Source organism: Helianthus annuus, chromosome 8 (assembly GCF_002127325.2).
Source record: "Helianthus annuus cultivar XRQ/B chromosome 8, HanXRQr2.0-SUNRISE, whole genome shotgun sequence".
Taxonomy (NCBI): domain Eukaryota; kingdom Viridiplantae; phylum Streptophyta; class Magnoliopsida; order Asterales; family Asteraceae; genus Helianthus; species Helianthus annuus.
In genome coordinates this window covers 100436198-100457466 of record NC_035440.2, presented here as the reverse complement: position 1 = coordinate 100457466, position 21269 = coordinate 100436198, and the positions used below count along the sequence as shown (strand labels likewise).

At 34.0% G+C, this 21269-nt stretch overlaps 1 long non-coding RNA gene and 1 pseudogene across 2 annotated transcripts; one reads left to right on the top strand and one right to left on the bottom strand.

Annotated features, from left to right (window-relative positions):
* Positions 1 to 6084: 6084 nt before the first annotated feature.
* On the top strand, positions 6085 to 11353 carry LOC118480872. Of its 2 annotated transcripts, none has more exons than XR_004863997.1 (3): positions 6085 to 6380; positions 8623 to 8754; positions 9872 to 11353. It is a non-coding gene; the product is annotated as an uncharacterized LOC118480872 (long non-coding RNA). The 2 variants fall into 2 exon arrangements; XR_004863996.1 differs by having other exon boundaries at positions 6088 to 6380; positions 8606 to 8754.
* A 1046-nt stretch (positions 11354 to 12399) lies between these two features.
* LOC110870430 lies at positions 12400 to 16279 on the bottom strand (annotated as a pseudogene).
* Positions 16280 to 21269: the final 4990 nt, after the last annotated feature.

Genomic DNA, 21269 nt, shown 5'->3' with positions numbered 1-21269 from the left:
GAACTAAGCAAAATTTATGACGGATCATATGTTTAACATTGTTTTATAAAAGATATGTAACTAAACACAAAGAATTTAAATAATATATTATAATATGTTTTTTAGTATTTGATTCCGATTGTTATTAGAACAAACCCGTGTATTCATACGGGTGTACACCTAGTTATTATATAATATGGTAATTATTATGTTATAATAATTGTTATATATTAAATTATGATAAAAATAACTAAAAAATATATGTTTGTATATATATATATATATATATATATATATATATATATAGGGTAAGGATCATTTCAGAACCATAAATATTTACAGAACTCGCAGAACTCCTAATAAACAATCTTTTTATTTATATATTTTTATGTTTAGGATAATTTTATCATTTATTATGTGTATTTTTATGATTACATACATGTTACGAGTAATTTTATTATTTTTTATTTGTAAATTTATAATTACACATATGTGAACTAGTTTTTTTACATATATGTAATTAGTTATTACACATTTATATAATTTGGCTATTAAACATATGTAAACTACTTTTAACATGTATGTAATCATAAAAATACATATAATAGATGATAAAAAGATCCTAAATACAAAAAAATATATATATATATATATATATATATATATAAAATGATTGTTTATTAGGAGTTCTGAAAGTTCTACAATTATTTAGAGTTCTGAAATGAACCCAACCCTATATATATATATACAAAAATAATTTTGATTAAAATAAAACACTTGAGCTCGAGTTGACCTCGAGCTTGAAAAACTACTCGCTAAGCCTAAACTTTAAAAACAAGCTCGAACTGAGCCAAGCTCGAGCTCGGGCAACCTGAATACATTTGAAGAAGACAGTCAGAAATTCAGCGACTATGCTACAACCAAACTCGAAATGGTTGCAAAGCTAGCGATTGCAATACAGCCCGTTGCAAATCAATCACTAATTTTGTGACCATCTCATATCGGTTGCAAAAATGGGAAATTAAATAAAACAAAACTAAAATTAAAATTCTTGTCGCAAAGCGGACTTAAAACAGGATAGTCACAAATTAGTGCCAAAACATTGACGATTACAAACCGGTCACAAATATAGAGAATGTTTATTTAATCGCTAAAACCCGGTGGTAATATGACCTTTCACAAGTTTGCAAAATCGGATTAGCAATGGAGGTTTTTCTCAACCGCCAATTCTAGTCGAAAAACTGTAGGCGTTTAGCAACCGATTTGTGACTGTAGTAAATACCTAGTTTTGTAGTTGTCACATGAAAAGGGCCCAATTATTATTTTTACAGGTACGAGACTTTAAAATATTCGGTAAATTGGGGTGATACCAATCGTCGGATACGTAATAACAAATAGAGTAAACTGTCATTTTGGTCCCTGAGATTTGGTTACTTTTGCCACTTTAGTCCAAAACTCAAACTTTTTGCATCTAGGTCCCTGTGGTTTCAGTTTTATTGCCATTTTGGTCCAAAAATAAAATCAGGTCATACTTGTCTTATAAAATCCTGCAATTTTGTCATTTTGCTTAGGGGCAAATCAGGACATATTTGTCTTATAAAATATGGTATTTATTTATAAAAAAGAAATGATCATTTTGCCCCTGCGGAAAATGACAAAATAACATGATTTTATAAGACAAATATGACCTGATTTCATTTTTGGACCAAAATGGCAATAAAACTGAAACCACAGGGACCCAGATGCAAAAAGTTTGAGTTTTGGACTAAAGTGGCAAAATTGACCAAACCACAGGGACCAAAATGGCAGTTTACTCTAACTAACAAATAAAATACCAATCACGTGACAATTGGGTCCCCCTTGATTCTCAATTGAAAGATATGATGTAAATATGTTACAAGTACATGCATGTCTGCATGATGCATTTGAATGATACATTATGAAACTGGTATCTTATTTATTTGATTATTGATATACAAAGTCGAGAATTAAAAATATAAATACAATCATTACATGATTCAACTTCATTTCAAACTTGAGAAGTTAAAGCTTTCCCAAGCTTCTCATTCTTCACACACTCTTCTTCTTCATGAACATGCAAATCATCATCAACGGTTATGGCCACAGTTTTCGCGCCATTTGGACCCTGCACGATGTTCTCGTGCACCTTCTTATGCTCGTCGAAATGCACCATTTTGTTTTGTTCAGTCGCTTTGCTACCTTTCCATTTCTTCATCAAGCAACACAAAGCAATTGTTGCGAGTCCAAGGAGAAAAACACCTCCAAACGAAACGAAAATTATGACATTGGTGGTCATTATTGATTCTTCTTGATTTGAATGATCAAATTTTGTGGGATTTTGAGATGGGTTTGATGTGAATATAGAAATTTAGTAGGTTGGTATATATAGTAGAGAATAGAGTAGCACGTAGTTTTGAAGTTTCAAGAAACATGTCTTGAAGTTAATGCATGTGGAGAGTTGTAGCTTGTGTGTATTGTAAGCACCACTAAAGATATTTAAACATCATTTTCAGCTGATGTTCCTATAGAATTGTGATGTCACAGGTGTGTTACAAAATTGTATATAGAACTACACCTCGGATATACATGTTCTAATCTATATTTGGTATCCACTATTGTAACACCCCAAAACGGGTTTGGTAATCAAACCACGTTAATAGTAAAGACGGGTAAAATACTGTTAGTAGTCAAAATTAACCCGGTAAATTTTAGGATTTAAATAAATAAACTTGATGTTAATAAAAAAAGAGGATAAATACTTTGAGAAAACAAAGTATATAGAACGCTCGAGTTAACGGGACTTAAAAATAAAACGGGTTATGACATCCCGAACCCACTAAGTGACTAGGAATATTAACCTAGTTAATTATGTGTAGTTAGAACAATAAAGGAAACTAGAAATAGTTAAACCTTTTATAAAAACAAAACATGAGGGGCTAATAGTGCCAAATGGAGGAAACTTATTTATTAAAACTAAAAAATAAAACACAACACACACTTGGTAAGTGTGTGTGTGTGCGCAGGAACATGGGGTTCTTTCAAAACCCTAAAGCACATGAAATCCAGCAAAATCAAGGAGAAATCGAGCAAAGAAATTAGGGCTATAACTAAAATCGTGATCACCAAGCTAAGGGGATCGGAAGGTATGTCGAATTTTTGATATTTATGAAGTTGAGAATTCTTGATGTGCATAAGAAATTCGAAATTTATGTTGCATGATTGTGGTATGGATGATATTGAAGTGAAATAGTGTTTAGGAGTAAACCCTAGACAAGAATTTATTGAAATCATGCCTAGATCAAGTAAATTTAGATTTTTGTTGATTCTAAATTCATGTATGAGATGTTTTTAGGGTTTTGATTCCTAAAAATTAGTATTATGATATCAAGAACATGCTTAATTTGAAAGCTGAATTCAAACGGTTCTTGATCAGAATTTACAGCCAACTTGTATTGGCTGTAACCTGGATAAAACGTGGTAAAAACATGTGTTTCTTGAGCCTAAAATGTAATTCCATGAAATATCTTTAAAACCCCACTGGAATCGCATTTTTTTCGACGAAAATTGAGCGTTTTATGAATTTTTCCGTATCAAAGGTTCAAGCTGCGTTTTCTGGCAGAATCTGCAGCCCATTACGAATGTCATAACTCAATTTAGGAATTGAGTTATGATCTCAAATTCTTACTGTAGAAAGTATTAAGTGATTAGAAGAATTGCCAATTGGAATTTCGTCAATCGGATAAACGAGGAATTTTTAATGAATTTTTCCGTAAGCTGCAGTCAGAAGTGACGAATCTGATTGCAGCTTAGTAAATGAATTTTTACGAATTCTTGGTAAAGAGTTAGATCTTTAAATTTTAACACAAGTTCGAACCCTCCGAGGGGTACGCCACACAAAAAAATCATAATTTTTGGAGACTTGTAAACATGTTAAACAGGTCACCAAAAACAGCCTATTTTCAGTGATATGAAACTTGATTTTTGATGTTATAAATTATGCCCACAAATTTAATATGTTGAAACTATGAATGAAACACGTAATTTCCTAATTTATTTAATTAGGGGTGATACGTGATAATACGGAATCTAATCATAATGTAGATTTTAGTTAATTACACGTATCATATGATTAGAGGTAGTTAACTAGTAGAAAGTTAAAATTTACTAATGACGAAGTCGAATAATGATTTCGACATAGAAAATACGTAAGGTGGAATAGTCGTATTTGTTAATGACTAATCTAACCACCTTGTGAATGATGATAGTTTGACGCCTAACAAGCTAGGTGGAAGCTTGTGGATGAAGCGGGTCAAACGGAGCGCGTACGGAAAGAAAGGCGTGGCATGGATGCAAGGTAAGTATAGCTTACACTAGTCTTATATGTTAGGATATTCTCTTATCGTATTAGTTATGAATGAGATAAATACTTAATTGAGGTATGATGTTCCGGCGTGTAAACGTACGGAACAAAGTAGTCAATCATGACAAGAAACCATGTGGATGGTTAAAAGGAGTTAAATCGGTAAATTGGTCATGCGTTGACCATAACTATTGGTTTTGAAAGACACAGTAAAACATAAACCATGATAGGCTAAAAAGTGTTAAGAAATGATTAATAAGTGAAATGACCGCACGATGTAAACCGGAGCGAGTCATGTAGATGAGATGGTAATAAATATCATCTCGTCAACATATTCGGTCACTTAGACCAAATGGGTTAAAAGGTGAAGATATCACCCTTTGACAATAACGACTAATGATTTTTGTCGAGTTATATTATTTCAGGTGTAAATGTCAAATGGGTATTAGCAACGCTATGAATTAGCGGTTATAAAAGCAAGGTATTAAAAACGGGTCAATATATTGATCTGCGCCAGGTATGTGAAAAAGGGTAACCCTCATTTAGAACATGTGGTTCAAAGAGTGTTAAAAGTAGTCAAGGTGAACATTTGGTTACTTGATAAGTAAACCAAATGTTTTAGGTAAGGAACATTGTATTTGGAAAGCTTAATGACTTTTCAAATAAAATCATAGGTTAAAAGAGGGATTACGGGTCAAAATAAGCATACGAGTGAAAACGGGTTTAAATTGTGTAATAAACCTGTGATTATAACCTAATATGGTAAATAACCTTAATTTGAAGTAGTGTACGTGATATAAAGGTTAAACAAGTATGTTTGTTTGATAAACGTATAAACGGGTCAAAATTTTGGTAAAAGAGTAATAAGCCGAAGACTTAAAAGTCTTAAATTTTATTAATTCGGATGTTGGATTTTAACTCCATATGATGGAAGATTAAATTACAATCATGTAGGAAGAAACGGTAGATCAAACGGATAAGCGGTTTGAAAGATACGAAAGTTTTCGTGTCGAATAACGGCAAAAATAGAGAAGCTGGATGCAGAGTCCACCGTAATTTACGGTCCCACCGTAAATTACGGTGGAGATGAATTGGTTACGGTGCTAATTGTCTGTTGTACGGTAGAAGAATAGAAACCCAGGGGCCACCGTAATTTACGGTCCCACCGTAAATTACGGTGGAGATTATTTTTTTTATATATATATTTTGTTTTCATTTGAAAATCAATTGTTTCCCGGACATCGTTCGGACATGATTTAAACCCCGTATGACTAAAGCATTTCATGTTTATGAAATGTAGGTACACCTTGGACGCCGGAAGACGATCAAGCTCAGCGAAGAACCGAACACGATAATGATACACGCTTCCGCACTTTGCTACGTTGTAATTTTTAAACAACGAATTCGATCACGTTATGTAGAATAACTTATGATTTATAAAAGTTTTAATAAACCCGTATTTCCAAATGTTTATGTAATCTTAATTACATGATTGTTTTACGTAAAATTTACGTTAAACCTTGAATAATAAGACCGGGTGTTACAAGTTGGTATCAAAGCCTTGGTTTAAGAGATTCGAGTATGGTGGGGAGGAACCATGCTTGGACTTAAACCTTATGCTCTTGACAAAGAATAGTGTTCGGTTCGAGGCTTGATCGCAAATCCGGTAAGTACATGTATGCTAAAGTTTTGTAAACAACACATAGGGTTATCGTGTGATACACGTTACCCCGATTAAAATGATTGATATAGTTGACGAAAATACGTGCGTTGACGCGTATAGTAGAAAAAGCCTTGTATTATAATGCGGGCGATTATTAAAGTTGACGTTACTAACTTTTGTGAATGTTTTAATTGAAGGACACTCGCGTTTGAAGACGACGAGAGTCAAACGAATTGTGGATATAATGATGGAACGGTCCGAGATATGGCAAGGAGAGCATAATCATCAAGGACCTAAATCGCGTAACGATTGCAAATAAGTAACGGCAAGAAAGCCCTTTAAGGCAAGCAATATCAGGTGCACGCTTTTAAATATAATCACACAAATAGTAGAATGCAATAAACAAAGTAGAGAATGATTGTTGCATAGGTAAATTAGAAACTTGGAAAAACCTGAATAGAAATACATATCCAGGATATCATTTCCAAGAAAACTAAATAGAGTACTTACATAGGGCGTGATGTGAAAACTATAGGAAGGTCGTGTATGTCATGTGTTAATCGCTTACTCTGGCCAAGTAAGTAGTGGCATATGATACCACGAGTTTCTAATAGCGGACACATTTACATCCGATGTAGTAAGGGCGGGGTATATGGGACTAGTTTAAAAGTACCCAAATGAATCAAATGAGTAAGATATTTGATAATAATGTAAACGCACAACCGAGTGACGGAAGCGTATTACATTAGGATAATGAGCCCGAGGGAAGGGACAAACAAGCATGTAAAATGATTCAGACAAGTATTGGGAGGGAGTGTACTTACACTCGAACCCAGAAAACATCAAGTATTGGGAGGGAGTGTACTTACACTCGAACCCAGAAAACATCAAGTATTGGGAGGGAGTGTACTTACACTCGAACCCAGAAAACATCAAGTATTGGGAGGGAGTGTACTCACACTCGAACCCAGAAAACATCAAGTATTGGGAGGGAGTGTACTCACACTCGAACCCAGAAAACATCAAGTATTGGGAGGGAGTGTACTCACACTCGAACCCAGAAAACATCAAGCATGTAAAACGATTTAGACAAACATTGGGAGGGAGTGATACTTACACTCGAACCCGGAAAATGCAAATATGTTTCTTAACGGGTCAATAGAATGAAACAAGGAAACTGGTTAACTCCCCGCGTAAAATAATAACGAGAGACAAAGTTAGTATAAAAGCGATATGTTTCGCTAAGTTAATTAAATGGGTTAAAAGCAAAGAGATTGTAAAGGGTCTGGTTGACAAAAGTGAAAAATTTCACTAAAACATTTAAACGGGCAAAAAAATGACAAAAGAGTTCACAATTATTTAAATTGTGCTATGTCATAAAAGTGTGTGAAGTCATTACCGAAATGACAACGGAAGGGGATAAATCCTTGGACGTAAATTCCTTGGAATTGACATGAGCTAAAAAAAAAAGAGAAAACGTTAAACTAAAAATTCAATTTTGGGTAAGAAACAACATTTTAACACGTATGAATACTATGAGACGAATTCGGAAAGGAATAAATCAAAGAATGTGGGTCTTAACACCGATGGGTGCGAGATGATACATTCAAAAAGAAGAAGCATGACAAAGAAAAGTCGAATTAGACTTAAAAGTGACATGACACGCCCACAGACAAGAAAAGAAATATAGAAAATGATATAGAATACAATCAAGTCGAAACGTAAGTTACGAGATATGAAAAAAATCAGAAAAAAACATGTGAAAGGCCGGATCGGCAATAGATGTACCCGAAAGACGGGAATAAGGTGACGGCGACTAATCTGGCTAGCCGGTAAAACCTTTCTAAAGTCGGAATAGTGTTACGACTTATACAAGCGCCTGTTGAAATAAGATTAGATTGAAGCAAACATGTTGAAAATAAATACAACCGAGTGATTAGATGACAACTCGGTCATATAAGTGACTAAAATAAGAAATACACACTGAAAGTAACGGCCTATGAGGCCTTACACGTGAAAGGCACATATGTCATATGCCTTAAAACCAAAAGCACACTGCCTTACTTTTCTGGTAAGGTTGTTAATTACGAGCAATGCTCAAGTAGTTGTCGAAACTAAGTCAGTAGAGTCAAACCTAAAAGAACTACGTAAGAAAGGTTTCGGGGACGAAACCTCTTTAAGGGGGGTAGACTTGTAACACCCCAAAACGGGTTTGGTAATCAAACCACGTTAATAGTAAAGACGGGTAAAATACTGTTAGTAGTCAAAATTAACCCGGTAAATATTAGGATTTAAATAAATAAACTTGATGTTAATAAAAAAATAGGATAAATACTTTGAGAAAACAAAGTATATAGAACGCTCGAGTTAACGGGACTTAAAAATAAAACGGGTTATGACATCCCGAACCCACTAAGTGACTAGGAATATTAACCTAGTTAATTATGTGTAGTTAGAACAATAAAGGAAACTAGAAATAGTTAAACCTTTTATAAAAACAAAACATGAGGGGCTAATAGTGCCAAATGGAGGAAACTTATTTATTAAAACTAAAAAATAAAACACAACACACACTTGGTAAGTGTGTGTGTGTGCGCAGGAACGATCAGAAGAACAGGGGGTTCTTTCAAAACCCTAAAGCACATGAAATCCAGCAAAATCAAGGAGAAATCGAGCAAAGAAATTAGGGCTTTAACTAAAATCGTGATCACCAAGCTAAGGGGATCGGAAGGTATGTCGAATTTTTGATATTTATGAAGTTGAGAATTCTTGATGTGCATAAGAAATTCGAAATTTATGTTGCATGATTGTGGTATGGATGATATTGAAGTGAAATAGTGTTTAGGAGTAAACCCTAGACAAGAATTTATTGAAATCATGCCTAGATCAAGTAAATTTAGATTTTTGTTGATTCTAAATTCATGTATGAGATGTTTTTAGGGTTTTGATTCCTAAAAATTAGTGTTATGATATCAAGAACATGCTTAATTTGAAAGCTGAATTCAAACGGTTCTTGATCAGAATTTACAGCCAACTTGTATTGGCTGTAACCTGGATAAAACGTGGTAAAAACATGTGTTTCTTGAGCCTAAAATGTAATTCCAGGAAATATCTTTAAAACCCCACTGGAATCGCATTTTTTCGACGAAAATTGAGCGTTTTATGAATTTTCCGTATCAAAGGTTCAAGCTGCGTTTTCTGGCAGAATCTGCAGCCCAATGTCATAACTTAATTTAGGAATTGAGTTATGATCTCAAATTCTTACTGTAGAAAGTATTAAGTGATTAGAAGAATTGCCAATTGGAATTTCGTCAATCGGATAAACGAGGAATTTTTAATGAATTTTTCCGTAAGCTGCAGTCAGAAGTGACGAATCTGATTGCAGCTTAGTAAATGAATTTTTACGAATTCTTGGTAAAGAGTTAGATCTTTAAATTTTAACACAAGTTCGAACCCTCCGAGGGGTACGCCACACAAAAAAAAAATCATAATTTTTGGAGACTTGTAAACATGTTAAACAGGTCACCAAAAACAGCCTATTTTCAGTGATATGAAACTTGATTTTTGATGTTATAAATTATGCCCACAAAGTTCATATGTTGAAACTATGAATGAAACACGTAATTTCCTAATTTATTTAATTACGGGTGATACGTGATAATACGGAATCTAATCATAATGTAGATTTTAGTTAATTACACGTATCATATGATTAGAGGTAGTTAACTAGTAGAAAGTTAAAATTTACTAATGACGAAGTCGAATAATGATTTCGACATAGAAAATACGTAAGGTGGAATAGTCGTATTTGTTAATGACTAATCTAACCACCTTGTGAATGATGATAGTTTGACGCCTAACAAGCTAGGTGGAAGCTTGTGGATGAAGCGGGTCAAACGGAGCGCGTACGGAAAGAAAGGCGTGGCATGGATGCAAGGTAAGTATAGCTTACACTAGTCTTATATGTTAGGATATTCTCTTATCGTATTAGTTATGAATGAGATAAATACTTAATTGAGGTATGATGTTCCGGCGTGTAAACGTACGGAACAAAGTAGTCAATCATGACAAGAAACCATGTGGATGGTTAAAAGGAGTTAAATCGGTAAATTGGTCATGCGTTGACCATAACTATTGGTTTTGAAAGACACAGTAAAACATAAACCATGATAGGCTAAAAAGTGTTAAGAAATGATTAATAAGTGAAATGACCGCACGATGTAAACCGGAGCGAGTCATGTAGATGAGATGGTAATAAATATCATCTCGTCAACATATTCGGTCACTTAGACCAAATGGGTTAAAAGGTGAAGATATCACCCTTTGACAATAACGACTAATGATTTTTGTCGAGTTATATTATTTCAGGTGTAAATGTCAAATGGGTATTAGCAACGCTATGAATTAGCGGTTATAAAAGCAAGGTATTAAAAACGGGTCAATATATTGATCTGCGCCAGGTATGTGAAAAAGGGTAACCCTCATTTAGAACATGTGGTTCAAAGAGTGTTAAAAGTAGTCAAGGTGAACATTTGGTTACTTGATAAGTAAACCAAATGTTTTAGGTAAGGAACATTGTATTTGGAAAGCTTAATGACTTTTCAAATAAAATCATAGGTTAAAAGAGGGATTACGGGTCAAAATAAGCATACGAGTGAAAACGGGTTTAAATTGTGTAATAAACCTGTGATTATAACCTAATATGGTAAATAACCTTAATTTGAAGTAGTGTACGTGATATAAAGGTTAAACAAGTATGTTTGTTTGATAAACGTATAAACGGGTCAAAATTTTGGTAAAAGAGTAATAAGCCGAAGACTTAAAAGTCTTAAATTTTATTAATTCGGATGTTGGATTTTAACTCCATATGATGGAAGATTAAATTACAATCATGTAGGAAGAAACGGTAGATCAAACGGATAAGCGGTTTGAAAGATACGAAAGTTTTCGTGTCGAATAACGGCAAAAATAGAGAAGCTGGATGCAGAGTCCACCGTAATTTACGGTCCCACCGTAAATTACGGTGGAGATGAATTGGTTACGGTGCTAATTGTCTGTTGTACGGTAGAAGAATAGAAACCCAGGGGCCACCGTAATTTACGGTCCCACCGTAAATTACGGTGGAGATTATTTTTTTTATATATATATTTTGTTTTCATTTGAAAATCAATTGTTTCCCGGACATCGTTCGGACATGATTTAAACCCCGTATGACTAAAGCATTTCATGTTTATGAAATGTAGGTACACCTTGGACGCCGGAAGACGATCAAGCTCAGCGAAGAACCGAACACGATAATGATACACGCTTCCGCACTTTGCTACGTTGTAATTTTTAAACAACGAATTCGATCACGTTATGTAGAATAACTTATGATTTATAAAAGTTTTAATAAACCCGTATTTCCAAATGTTTATGTAATCTTAATTACATGATTGTTTTACGTAAAATTTACGTTAAACCTTGAATAATAAGACCGGGTGTTACAACTATTTACTCGAATGTAACACAATTAATATTCGTCGCTAACAAACTCTAATAGATGAGTTCTGTGACACACTAGCTAGCCCGAAACTCACCTCGGATAATGTATTTGTATTGGAATAAACGGATGTAACGATCAATATGGTGATAATTGTTGATGATGGACATACCTTTTGCAACAGATGCTACAGACATAGAGAAAATCAAGAGTGTGAGGTCAAATAAGGCAGGGAGAATAATATATTAAACAATATATAAACTCAATACAAAATAAATATATGAAAAAATTAAGATGATAACCGCCTTTTTTCCACCATTTGTAATGGCCTTCTATTCTATAATGCTCTTTATCCAACTCAAATGTCTGGTATCTTACTTGCACGTGATAAACCACATTTTTAGTAAATGCCCCTGAATAAAATTTGGCAAAAAAATAATCAAACAATGACATGTAAAATTTGTTGAAAAATATAGACCTGTAAGGCGTAAGTTGATTACCACTACTAAGTATATATAGTAATCCATTTCATGCATATATGGTAATTTCAAGTTCCATAACCTGATTAACACCATCAAATCACACAAAAATAGTCCTAGAATTAAAAATACAACCTGTGTTTCAACTCAGCCCAAAAATCATTCTTCATCTTACATCATGTTCTTATGACTGTTAAAATATATTTCGTTTTAGATTGACGGTTCTAGATTGTCACTTATCTTCTATTTTGCTTACATGTTAAAAGTGACCACTGTACTGAGATCTACTGGACCTCCTTTATCAGTAAAACTCATGCAAGTTTTTAGCTCTGGATCAAAAGATGCTTCAAGTCCATTAATCAGGTGCCTTGTGAAGCTATTATTACTTTGGATCTTTGCTTATATTATGTATCATTAACGTATCATTTTACGCAGAATGGTCAAATACTATGTTCTATAAGCTGAATACCTTGTATATTCAGAGATTATTTCATCTTTGGTGAAGCTATCCTCTTGTGATCCGAACTCATGCAAATATAAGCAGTCAGGATTGGTGTAAGGCTGCATAAACAAAATCAAATTATTAATTATTAATAAAATATATAAAAAAAAATAAAGTAAACTGGCAAAAACGACTTGTTCATATAACATACCATGCTTCTCGGCCATGCATGACAGTACTTTGTAGTCCCAAAACAGGCTCTGCAATAAAACTCCAATACATTAACCTAAAATATAAAAAAGAAACTCTCGGTTTGTGTTATTAGATGCTAACTTCAATGGTCTACCCTCCAAAACAAACCCATGTACTGACTGTATACTTCGAACCGCTTCATCCTCCTTTGAGTAAGTAATATATCTGTACAGTGTAAATATTACAAAGATAAATATCGCTCATACCAAATAAACTAAAAATGCCAAATATATGATGACTCAAGAACATTGAACTTACACGCTATAAGTATTGTTTGCAAAATGCTGTATGGCGCCAGCTGCTGTCCGAGATATAGAAACTACAAAAATTTTAGAAAAAAAAAACACACACACAAATGTAAATTTGTAAGGATGAAAAAAGAGATTACCTCTTCGTCTGCTAAATTAAGAGGCAGTCCCACAATGTTTTCTACCTTCAGAAGCTTTTGTTTTCCCCTTTTGAGACTTTTGTTTCTTCTCCACACTCATTTCAGCAACCAGTCTGATAGCACATTAGAGAAGTCAAACGTCAACCACTGGAACAAATATAAGTCAAAGTTTACGATGTAACAAATGTGTGAGACCAAACCTTTCACATTTTGATGCAGTCCCCACTATCTTTTCCTTGTTATAAGGCGTACGACACGCTGGACACCTCCCTTCTGTATCATCTTTCTCAGCCATATCCATAATGTGATGCCAGCACCATACACAAATCTGTAAACAATGATTGTTTATGTTAATAAGTCACATATACCACACATACCCTTAATTAACCAATCGTACACGTAAAATGTAAAACAGAACCATACTGGTGTTTCACTAATACAATTAGCTCAAATCGAAATAAAGTCCGTAATGTAATTTTTCTATCACATTGGTGTTTTAGTTGTTACATCTACACAAAAGGTATTGAAGAAGATATAAAAACACATACCGCTACATGGAATCATTCCGTAGATCAACTCGTCCCTCTTATGCTATCCAACCACCAATCCAGCATTTGCCTACATCTTTTTCATTCAGCAAACAGCAAACGAATCAATAAAATCTCATCAATAATGTTGTAATTTGATGTTAGGGTTTCCCTCTTAATTATATATGCATCATCTGAGAATCAACAATCGATTGTCCCATTATAATTTTAGAGTTATTCTGCTTCGTTTAGATGGTGAAAAAGAAATGCAAAATCGAAAGAACAACCAGATCTAAAATAAAACACAAATGAGAAATCAAATGAACCTAAAATTGAAATCAAACCTGAGAGATTTAACGAAGCTGATACTCGGCTCCATTCACGGCTCGTTGAACATCATTGCTTGATTTGACTGGAATCAGGGATCCTCTCGTGTAGCCGCTATTGAAGGGATTGTTGGAGAGCACAGCGGCATGGAATCAAAATAATGGTTTTGAGAAGCCATGTGAAGAATCTGGTTATCAATCTAGGGTTTACAATGGTAATGGGAACAAATTCATTATTTTGGAGATGATTGGAATTGATTGAGAAGAGATTAGGTTTCCATATAGAAGAACGTTACAAAATTGATTGAAGGAGAATTGAGAAAACCTTTTGCCGCTTATATGAAATTGAAGGAGAATTGAGAGAAAGGAAGATTGCCGCTCAAAATCTAATTATCTGCCTAAATAGCTATGCCACATCAAAGTCAATTGGTCAACATTATTTTGCTTTAGTATAAGAGATAGATATGCATATTAGGGGTGTTTTATCTATATTTTGTACAAAATCTCAAGGATTAATTTGCCATTAATAATAATGGAGAAGATCATCTTATATCATAAGGTTTCATAGTAGTTTGAAAAGTCAATGTTTGCTTTGTTTGAATCTTCTTAAATCTTATGGGTATGTCACTATGTATGAATGGTATTGGTGGTTGCTACTACAAAATTGAGCATTTACGACAAGATAGTATGTTTACAGGTGTATACGAGCCATTCTGTTTGTGAGCTACTTAAGATTGGCTTGAAAAAATCTCAAATGAGCCAAGTTTAAACAAGCTTGAGTCTGAGCCTAAAAATAAGATTGTTTGATGAACAAACCTGTTGTTATATAATTATTATATAATATGGTAATTATTATTATGTTATAATAATTGTTATATATTAAATTATGATAAAAATAACTAAAAAAATATATGTATATATATATATATATATATTTATAAAAAAATAATTTTGATTAATATAAGTTAATAATATAAAATAAAGAGTGAATTTCAAGTTTTGTCCTTTATCTTTAGGCCACTTTGCAAGTTTTGTCCTTTATGTTTAAATTTGACGAGTTTTGTCCATTATGTTTAAAAATCAAGCACGTTTTACCCTTTATGTTTAAAAATCAAACACGTTTTGTCCTTTATGTTTAAAAAATCAAGCACGTTTTGTCCTTAAAAATCAAGCATAAAGGACAAAACGTGCTTGATTTTTAAAAATAAAGGACAAAACTCGTCAAATTTAAACATAAAGGACAAAACTTGCAAAGTGGCCTAAAGATAAAGGACAAAACTTGAAATTCACTCTAAAAAAATAAAACACTTGAGCTCGAGTTGACCTCGAGCTTGAAAAACTACTCGCTAAGCCTAAACTTTAAAAACAAGCTCGAACTGAGCCAAGCTCGAGCTCGGGCAACCTGAATACATTTGAAGAAGACAATCAGAAATTCAGCGACTATGCTACAACCTAACTCGAAATGGTTGCAAAGCTAGCGATTGCAATACAGCCCGTTGCAAATCAATCACTAATTTTGTGACCATCTCATCTCGGTTGCAAAAATGGGAAATTAAATAAAACAAAACTAAAATTAAAATTCTTGTCGCAAAGCGGTCACAAATATAGAGAATGTTTATTTAATCGCTAAAACCGGTGGTAATATGACCTTTCACAAGTTTGCAAAATCGGATTAGCAATGGAGGTTTTTCTCAACCGCCAATTCCAGTCGAAAAACTGTAGGCGTTTAGCAACCGATTTGTGACGGTAGTAAATACCTAGTTTTGTAGTTGTCACATGAAAAGGGCCCAATTATTATTTTTACATGTACGAGACTTTAAAATATTCGGTAAATTGGTGTGATACCAATCGTCGGATACGTAATAACAAATAAAATACCAATCACGTGACAATTGGGTCCCCCTTGATTCTCAATTGAAAGATATGATGTAAATATGTTACAATTACATGCATGTCTGCATGATGCATTTGAATGATACATTATGAAACTGGTATCTTATTTATTTGATTATTGATATACAAAGTCGAGAATTAAAAATATAAATACAATCATTACATGATTCAACTTCATTTCAAACTTGAGAAGTTAAAGCTTTCCCAAGCTTCTCATTCTTCACACACTCTTCTTCTTCATCAACATGCAAATCATCATCAACGGTTATGGCCACAGTTTTCGCGCCATTTGGACCCTGCACGATGTTCTCGTGCACCTTCTTATGCTCGTCGAAATGCACCATTTTGTTTTGTTCAGTCGCTTTGCTACCTTTCCATTTCTTCATCAAGCAACACAAAGCAATTGTTGCGAGTCCAAGGAGAAACACACCTCCAAACGAAACGAAAATTATGACATTGGTGGTCATTATTGATTCTTCTTGATTTGAATAATCAAATTTTGTGGGATTTTGAGATGGGTTGGATGTGAAAATAGAAATCTAGTAGATTGGTATTTATAGTAGAGAATAGAGTAGCAAACTAGCACGTAGTTTTGAAGTTTCAAGAAACATGTCTTGAAGTTAATGCATGTGGAGAGTTGTAGCTTGTGTGTATTGTAAGCACCACTAAAGATATTTAAACATCATTTTCAGCTGATGTTCCTAAAAGAATTGTGATGTCACAGGTGTGTTACAAAATTGTATATAGAACTACACATCGGATATACATGTTCTAATCTATATTTGGTATCCACTATTTACTCGAATGTAACACAATTAATATTCGTCGCTAACAAACTCTAATAGTTGAGATCTGTAACACACTAGCCCGAAACTCAGACAAACCACTACTAGAAAACTCAAAATTTCTAACACCGTTTTCCGTAAAAAATGCGTCACAAATAGCGATTTCTGACTAATTTACGTGGAAATGTGTATGTAGGAAAACCCCTCGTAGGAAACCGGTTTCTTACGCATTTGCTACGCAACTTCCTACGCATTTCCGACCAAAATATGGTGTCAGAAGTTCCTACACATTTGCTTGAAAATTTTATTAATTATTTGGTTGACCGAGTCATGGGATCGATTTGATGCAAAGTGAAGACTAAGGCATGATTGAGGAGCGTAGCTCATACATTCCTCGCTTCCCGGAGGAGAGGTGTTCTTCATTTTCGGAGGAGCGTACGTGTTATGTTAAGTAGTATTCATCAAGTGAACTTGATCATTCTTCGCTTGTAAAAAGGGTATAGAGATATGCAGATGTACCTTTTCGCAATTAGTGAGAGAATGAGCTCCTCTTGTATGACACCTTTGGCATTTGCCTAAAAATGGACGATTACCAAATAAGGTTGTTTTAAAAGGATAAGTAAAGTTGGTTATCATAATCAAACCAAGGTTAAAATAACAAATTAAGATAAAATATCAAAGAACCCAATTAAACATTTGAATATGTGCATAGTTAAGGATTTCATTCCGTCAGTCAAGACTTAATCAACAATCTAACACTTCAATTAAATTGAAATCCTTGAAGTTTTGTGTTGCAATATCAAGCTCATTTGCTACTGCATCAAACCTGCATATTCATTTTTTTAACATAACTTCTGTATAAATATAGAAACTGAGTCAGCAAGAAACTAAAACCCAAACAATTACATGATTACATCCCGTACATTAAAATCACACCAACGACCTCAATTTAAAACATGAAATCTAATGTTATTGTTCTTTCTATAAATGGCAGTACACTATGGGTATTTATACCCATTGGAATGACAGTTGTTTAACCTTCAGGACAGTTATATCATATGGCGGCTAATCAACTTTTTCTTTGAAAGTCAAGGAACGACGTGCCAATCACCGTAACACCGGACGCTGTGGTCAAGGTCGACTACTCGACCGCCATTTTAGTTCAAATAGTTTCAAGCGTTGCCATTTTAGTCCACTGGGTTAACTCCGTCCATTTTTTCTGTTAGCTAGAAGGGTAATCCGATCATTTCATATGGTTAAATTGTCCTTCTAGTTAACAGAATTACATATAAAATGACCGAAATGCCCTTCTAGTTAACAGAATAAAGGGATGGAGTTAACCCAGTGGACTAAAGTGGCAACGTTTGAAACTATTTGGATTAAAATGGCAACGTTTCAAACCTTTGGACTAAACTGGAAAAATAGCCCAAACCATAGGGACTAAAATGACGTTTAACTCTAAAAACAAAAAAAAAAGTATGTTGCCATACTGCAAATATGGAAAGTACATTGTACCTAAGGCCATGTGTAGTGGTAATGCTCTTACCCTTGGGCGTTTTGCGTCATGTGGCATCCCAATCAGCAATAGGGCATTATGGGGCGTTTTCTAAAATGGGTGTAATGGGGATGTGTTACATTTTTTCCGTTGTTTACATTTTTTATAACTCACCTGTAACACTTTTTTATTGTTTTTTGACAACAGTTTTTTAGATTATATGGATTTTAGAACTTAAAATTTAGGAAGTTTTTATTTTGTATCATGCGTAGAAAACATGTTACATTTTTTATAACGAGATTTTTATGTGGCAATGCAGTTGTCACACTTTTTGTGTCAAATGAGAGAGGAGAGAGAAAACTGTAAATAACATTATCTGGAAAAGTAACTTTTTATACACTTTTTAATAGCGATCATTGATCACATTAGATTGATGGTGGAGATGAAGTTTTTTAGGTTTCCTTAACTCAGGTGGGTTTTCGATTTATCATTTCCCTATATATAGGGTTAGGTTCATTAGTGAACAACCCCCTTGATTGTGAACACTAGTGAACTAATCCTAGCCTTTGATTATCAATACACAAGTGTAAATCAATAGGCAACATTTGATGATGAAAATACACTTGTGTATTTTACGATTTGATGATGTAAATCAATGGTCAGCAATTGTTCACTCAGTTCACAAATACACTAGTGTTCACTCCGGAACCTCACCCTATATATATATATATATATATATATATATATATATATATATATATATATATATATATATAGGGTAAGGATAGTGTAAAAGGGCCTAAAGTGTGAGAAGTGTATTATAACACTATATATAATACTATATAACACCATATAAACACCGTATAACAATATGTAACACCATATAATACCATATAACACTATGTAACACTATATATCATTATATAACAAATATAACACTATACATCTATCATAGACATGCTATCAGACAACCTATAGTATTATATTTGTTATATAATGATATATAGTGTTACATAGTGTTATATGGTGTTACATATTATTATACGGTGTTTATATGGTGTTATATAGTATTATATATAGTGTTATAATACACTTCTCACACTTTGAGCACTTTTTACAGGATCCTCTACCTATATATATATATATATATATATATATATATATATATATATATATATATATATATATATATATATATATGTATCAAACTATGTTACAAATTTAAATTAGAGTAAAATGCACGGATAGTCCCTGTGGTTTGGTGAAATTTCACCTTTCGTCCCCAATTTTTCAGAATTACACTCTTAGTCCCTGTGGTTTGACAAGTTGTTACTCGGATAGTCCCTAAAGCGGAGGAAGGTTACTCGGATAGTCCCTGTGGTTTGACAAGTTGTTACTCGGATAGTCCTTAAAGCGGATGAAGGTTACTCGGATAGTCCCTGTGGTTTGACAAGTTGTTACTCGGATAGTCCCTATGGTTTGACAAGTTGTTACTCGGATAGTCCTTGTCATTTCACACCCACTTAACCAGAAAACTAACCTCCATCCGCTTTGGGGACTATCCGAGTAACAACTTGTCAAACCACAAGGACTAAGAGTGTAATTTTGAAAAGTTAGGGACTAAAGGTGAAATTTCACCAAACCACAGGGACTATCCGTGCATTTTACTCTTTAAATTAAAATCCCACAATTCTTGTCTCGTTATCCCGTGATGTTTGTTCGTCTTTTTTTCCTTTCGGTTTTGTTTTCTAGTTTCTGGCTGGATTTGTGTATGTTTTGGACCTGGTTTTTGGTTTTAATGAAGTTTCGTTGGCTATTCAAATATATATATATATATGTATATATATAGAGAGAGAGAAAGGGGAAGGTTAACGTACATTACGGCTTAACGTACTTCATGTACTACAGGTAATTACGCACATTCATTTTAAAATCACGCATGTTGAAACACAATAATTACGCATACTGAAAACATTAATCACGCATGTTATAGAACAAATCACGCACGTTGTTGTACGTGAAGTACGTTAAGCCGTAATGAACGATATACTTTTTCTATATATATATATATATGTATGTATATATAAGTTACTAAGGGTGAACGGTGTGGAGTCGGTAAACAGGCTCGGCACCGATCGGTGACCACTGCCAGCCTTGTTTACCGATCAATGTTACCGATTTTGGGGGTGTTTTCGGTGAGTGCTCACTGATTCGGTGAGAGAGAGGGAGGGAAGGGGAGAGAGATGGGTATGTGGTGGGGTCCATTCCTTCTCAACCAATCACACATTTTTTATTTTTTTTAAATAGTTTATCTAAACCTCATTAGGTAAACCAACGCCAATGTTTTTGTGACACTCGAGGTTTTTCCGAACGATCACCTTGTAATATTTTGTGTGTATATATATATTATTAAATGGAAACGTGATTTTTGCATGATATGTGTGATATGTATGTATTATGTATATATTTATATGAGAGCCGAAACCACGACCCGAGACCATGACTCGCAACCGGGCGGTTGCGAGTGGGCCTCTTGGTTTCGAGTGGGCCTTTGGGCCGTAACCGGTTTGGGTCGAAACCCCCAAGCCCAACCCGAAACACCCTATGAATATATATCCCACCTCCTCCTCATTTCCTTCATTTGTTACACCAAACAAACACACACCTCTTCTATTTTCTCTCAACTAAAAACCCCAAGCCAACAACATCCAAACTCTTCCAAACTTTCGGTTCAAGCTCAAGGATCTCGGACAAGGAAACTCGGTCAAGACCAATTCGGACACTCCATCTTCTCGGTTCTCTTTTCTTTGTTTTCGGCTCCTCCTTTCATAACCGGTTAGTGTTATCTTTGTGTATCTTTTGTGTATAAGATTTATGTTGGTTAAATGAACTAGAAGTATTATGCTTGGTTAGAAATACTATGCATGATTTTTAGGAAGATTGTGAAGTTTTGACGATGTGTGTTAAACCCTATGTATGATACTTGCTAACATGCTTAAATGGTTATGGAATAATGGTTTAAGGATGTTTAGGGCCAACCGAGTTATGTTAATGCCACTAAGTGTATGTTTTACTTGTTCTTGCATATTAATCTTGTTAGAAATAGGTGATTTTCGGTCCAAAATGTGTGATTATGTTGGCATGAAAACCCTAAAAAAAAAAAAACTATGAACTTGA